Genomic DNA, 6,052 nt, shown 5'->3' with positions numbered 1-6,052 from the left:
AGGGAATTCATTAACTTGGGAACAAATAGTTCTTATAATTAATTACCAGAAAATATTCGGCATGCATTTACAGGTTTATTCTTGAATGACTAAGTACAACTCTAGGCACTAAGGTTGAATACCTTGGAGGGGGGAAAGGAACAAAAATCCGTAAGTATTTAAACTACCATCAGTTACTCCATTATTTCCTAGATCAAGAACCAAACTTACACTGTTTATTTGTGCATACAGCCAGTACTGTTAGAAAGCTGTTTTTCACCCTGCAAAGTGACTTCTTCTGTAGGTTGAACACTAGCATGAGTAATCTGATAAAAATCATGTTAAACTGGGACTTTTATCTCTCTTGTACAGCTGGTGTAGATGCAGGCAGTCATACTGCTATTAATGTTTCAGATTATTAAAAAGACTGCTTAAGTGGAAAATGCTTAATATTCATGAAGTCTCTTTAGTATCTGATTAGGCGCTTCCCTTTCCTCTGTCTTGTGCTTCATTTATTACATTTTTCACCTGGGCCAAAATATGCAACTACAAAACCACCATTCTTTTGCTTTTAGCAGACACTGAACATTGCTAAATATAAAGGGATTTCTGTCCTTTTGGAAGCTGGAAAGGAGCATTTACTCAGCAGAAAAACATACCCAGCTTTCAACTTAAACCAACAAATGCTTTTAACGTGCACTGACTTATGGTAAAAACAAGTTACACTAACATAATCTGTTCTGATAAGCCATTATTGCATATTATTATATTAATAATTAGGCTCCTGGGAATGGGCAGGAAGTACACAGTAATGGAAGATGGGCCCTGGGAGACTGCACCGACCAACAGCAGCCCTGAACCCCGCGTCCTCAAAGCAAGGGTTCATGACTACCGTGCACAGATTACATGATGCCAAATAAATCATACCTCATGCCAAATAAATCCCCAGGGGAGAATGACGACAGGAAAAACCCAGGCCTAACAATGAAGGCCATGATTTGACCCGCATGGCGAATTTTATTATCATAGTTCATGCAGCTTTCTGAGTGCTTAGTAAAAGCATAAATGTCCTTAAAGTATTAACTTTATTTCCTAAAACAATCTTGTTCCATTGAAACCACTCCTTATACTGTGGCTCCAGTAGGCCGCTGTATGATAATGAACTCATTTGTGAGAGCCATAAACCTGAGCTGCATCCCGTCAGAGGCCCCTCGGCCGCCCTCGCCAAGGCTTCACGGAAGAGCGGGATGGTTTGGGTCGGAAGGGGCCTTTCCGCTGTTTCACTCCATGCGAGGAACGTAGGGCTGCTCGCACCAGGGGGGCTGAAGCACCCGAGTCCCGCAGCCGGCCACAGCCGCAGTGCCCGGCCTCGGCCAGAGCAGTGCCCAGCGCCTGCCGCCCGTGCCTCGCACGGCTCTCCTCAGGATCTTTCCTCATGACTTTTTTTAATTGCCTCTACCGCCTTCATTCCAGAGGTGATGCAGGGAGCCTCACATCCCCTCCACAGGGCTCAGAGGGACATGGGGTGCCCGGGGCACCAGCAGCCCTGCCACTGAGAGTTGGCTCATCCTCTTCATGCCTCCATTAAAAAAAATAAGCTAAAGTAAAGCTCTTTTTAAAATAAATGTAATAAAAAAATTTTAAAAGATGTCTCGATTTTAAGAGTTAACACCAAAAAAAAAAAAAAAAGGAAAAAAAAAAGAGGTGAAGTAGCTTAAGTTCATCTCCTCAGTGGTAATAAATAAGGCCTAAGCTTGGAGGCAAAGTTAACCACAATCCTGGGACTCAATCCAAGTCTCCCATGACAATAGGAAAACATTAGAACTCTAACATTCAAAATATTATTTAACTTTTAAAGCCTTAGCACAGTTCAAAGTCTCCTTTGTGGAACAGCGCTTTTGAAAATGTCGGTTGCCTTCCAGAGACCATTTCCTCCTAATCAGGCCCTACATTATTTAAATAGCGAGGAATACCAGCAAGAATAGGAATCGCTTGGCTGAGCCAGGGAGGGAGAGAGTCCTTAAAATGACTGCAGAATTCTTAAATGCTGGTAAAAGGCCTAATCCTATATAATGATTTACAAAATGACAAGGAAAATAGATTTACTGTGACAGTTTGAAAGGAGACCAACATAAGTAAAATTACTGCTCGCATGGTGGCAGCCTCCCCACTGTCCCCTCAGTGGCCGCAGCACCCATAACAGAAGCCCTTCACCACCCAGCCCCGCCTCTCAGTCAAAGCCAAGGAAAAAACAACAGAGCACTTAAAAAGCAAATTATTTGCTCCAAAGTCAGAAATTCTTTCCAAAGCACCAGCTTACTCTTACCAGTGCAGCAGTTCACATGTAACACTTCTTTGTATGGCTAATCTAGATTTAAGAACAAAACAAACAAACAAAAAAAGACAACTTTTTATCCCTCTCTCCTCACAAGAAAATCAACATCACAAAACTTAGACCCAAGAGTTTTGAGCTTTAGTTTTATTCATTAAATTTCCAACTACAGCACTGCAGCTGCAATACGTGGGGGCAGAGCATGGCACCAAGTACGTGGAGACCAAACATACTCAACATTTCTTAAGTGCGATGTGGCTCAAGAAGGCCTGGTGCCATTTATTTGTGGCGTTTTTAATATATAGATGATGTACAGCCCCATTTAACCGTTTCTCTGCTAATGGGCAGATGAGGCAGCAGCAGCAGGGCTGCTGGCCCATGTACCCTCCCCACCGTCAGGCCCCTGTTGCTGTGCTGTGGTCTGCATAGCCCAGTTACGCAGGTGCTGAGGGACAAGTTTTCCTCTGCTGAAGCGAAGCCATTCAGCTCCCAGCTGCCCGGCAAAACGCACCCAAGTGTGCTGGGGAGGCACCAGCTGCTCTTCCCTGCCTCCACAGCACAAGGCAGCTGGGCTGTTGCTGTCCACATGCAGACCAACCCCACATTAGCCCACACCCCCATCTTCTGCATCTTCCTTTTCTGCAGACTGAATCCTTCTGCATCCATACTGAGGGGGGAACTCCATCCCTGAAATGGGGCCACCCTCTTCCTTATCCTAGATGCGAGGTCCCTTTATACTGCTTCACTCACTGCCTCCTCACAGCCAATGTCGAGCATCTTCTGTAACGTGAAATTACTGAATAAATATGACGAATGCCCCCTCCCCTGCAGAGCCATACCAAAAACTGTAAGCAGGTCATTAACTGCCAAGGTCATCTTGTTTGTGAAAAAGAAAGGAAAACAATACCATTAAGACTCTAATATGGTAAAACAGCAATGACAGCAACAAGGAAACATAAGCTTAACGTTTCCTTTAACCCTCACTTAAAAACACATTTGAAGTCATCTGATCGAGCCACATGACTTCACGAATCACCATTCATAAAGCAGGTTTGGGCTGGATTCAGCCCAGTTTCACACTTACACCACACACGTACCCCAACATTTTGTGGAGCATCTGTTGAACCTTATCTCAAAGCAGAAAGCAGTGAATTAATCTGGCATTTCAAAACCTGTCATCAGGAGGGCCACCAATCCCCTTCCGCCCATCAGCTTTTAGGGCACATTACTGAATCTTTGCATGGCCATGTGGGACTTGCCAAGGTGCAGCAGCAACTGCCCTGCAATCCCCAGCAGACTCCCCAGCCTCCCTGCTTTCCTGCAGGGAGCATATAAATTTTTCTCTATCTGAGTCTTAACTACTGTTTGTCTGCAGACTTGTAAAATACACTAAGAAATGCCTAATGAGACACTGATCTGGCATCCAAATGTTCTCCCCCGTGCATTTCCCCAGTGGGCCGTTGCCTGAGCAGCACACACGTTGAGGCTGTAATTTGTTTGCCAGCTCTCCAAGGAAGGAAGGAAGGAAAGTGGGCGGGTGGGTGAGAGCTGGAGTCAGTGCAACATCAGCACATGGCTGGCTTGCACATGTTTTCAGTCACTCACTACTAAGAAAATATATACGTATACACACACACGCACAGAAAAACGCTGAAGGCCAAATGAAGACAGGAGGTTGCTAGGATAACATCACTTCCTTCACACCAGGAGCTAATAAAATAAGTAAAAACCACAGCTCTCAAGACAAAGACTGAGAGCGTATGAAAATGCAACCCTTCCCATTTCCAGGTAGCTGCACATCTGTACTACCAGGGACCTGCAAATTATTTATCTTACAGTACCACTGTAAAAGTAGCTTCTGCACACCAGCTAGGGAAGTCCAGGCAAGAGACGGAAGATTGCACAATTAACCCTGCTTTATTACTGGGACACACAGGCACTCCAAGTCTAAGCAATCTGTTTGAAGTTACTTTAGAAGTTTGGAGGGGAAGAATTAGCTGAATCAGACAATCACAGCCTGGAGTTCAGTGACCCCAAGCCAAGCCTCCTGCCCTCTAACTGAGCACTTAACTCTTGCCAGAGAGAGCCTGAACATGTAGACAAAAGCATCCTGCGGGTTGGTCAGCTGTTACCTTGCCTGCTGCTGCCGGAAGGAGTTACACATGCAGCTGGGTTTGCATTCTCTGAACGCATCTTTAATACTGCAGCATAAGGCCTTGCAGTGTTAAAAAAACAAAAAAATAAAGAGTATTTTTGAAAGGACTTTAAATATTTTAAAAACCTGAAATAGATTCCAGACTACAAATATTTACATACATTCTTAACTTTATGTGCAGGGAGTTTGACTAAGTTTAAAAAACCATTTTTATGTCTAACCGTAACTATGTATATAAATATTTACAAGACGGTGACTTTGATTTTCCTCCCGTGTGCTCAGTACATCACCTGGTTCTGGAGTGGCTGGGGTCAAAGAAGCAAGCTGCTTTCTCAGTGTCATGCATTATCCCTATCCTGCGTTGCTTGGCTTGCTAACAGAGGAGGAACAATGGGGAAATCCAAAACCTAAAACCCCAAGCTGCTTTTAAGTGGTTAGCGTTCTGCAAAAACACCGTCAAAGAACTAGACTGAAACTTGAATATTCAACTGTACATATTCTGAAACCTCATGCAGATTAATTTGAGCAGGTTCTAAAGGGATGCTGTAAACCCATTTTGCTCTCTTCCTACAAAAACTTACACTGGAGTTGCTCACATGGGAGTTAGTAACGAGGCAGCTCATGTGGCCTCAGTGGTGTGCACACAGACAAACCTGTGACCTCTACTGGCAGGGGCATTTAAAGAGCTTAAGGATTTAAAACAAAAAAATCACAACAAAGCCCTAAAACTTTTACTAGTTTAATCCATGTTTTATTCACAATTATTAAAACTTGGAAAGATACAAAAGAAGTTCTATGAGTATGAGCAACAGCATTCCCTTCTTGGTTCCCAGGAAGCAGGGCTCAACCTGCTCTTCACCTTCCCCATAAACTCGTAGCATACAGATGGGAAAAAAAAACCAAACCAACAATTGCTGCATGCAGCTCAATTTCCAGTATTGCAACAAGGCTCAATCAGTTTAAACAGCATACTCGCCTCTTCCTTCTTTGGCATCAGTCACAAGAAACATTTAGAACCAGTAAGTTGTTGATGTTAATGTGAACGTTACTTTTAGAGGTTTGTTTATGTGTTTGATAGCACTTAGACTTCACTACTTTTAACTATTTCCTCCCATAGACCAGCTCATCTGCCTGTTTCCTCTGTTTGTGTAGTGTCTTTGATAGTGAAATAGGACAGAAGAAAATTTAAATGCTTTAAAGTGCATGCATTTTTGCTTTTAAACCACAAAGCTTGGCAGAGTGATTCATTAACAGTCAAAATCCCCCAAACCATTTTCTATTTAAAAGAAAATCCAGTATTTATTTTGTACTTCAGTGTAAACAATATCTTCTATAACTTTTTATTAATTTATAATACACTTAAGTCTCACCAATAATTTCTGAAACCTGTACAGTTCTTACAGCTACCAGAACACAGCATCCCAGCCAAAGAATTCCAGTGCAAATTTCCCTAACATGACATTAATGGATGCAAACAGCCTCTTAACTTGGGTAAGGCTAGAGATGCAAAATCAAATGTCTGTGTACAAACTGATTTCAATAATATGCTGTGAGAGTTTAATATATTAATGAAAAGGATTTTAAAC

This window comes from Corvus moneduloides, chromosome 8 (assembly GCF_009650955.1).
Source record: "Corvus moneduloides isolate bCorMon1 chromosome 8, bCorMon1.pri, whole genome shotgun sequence".
NCBI classification, from domain to species: domain Eukaryota; kingdom Metazoa; phylum Chordata; class Aves; order Passeriformes; family Corvidae; genus Corvus; species Corvus moneduloides.
This window is presented reverse-complemented; position numbering follows the sequence as displayed.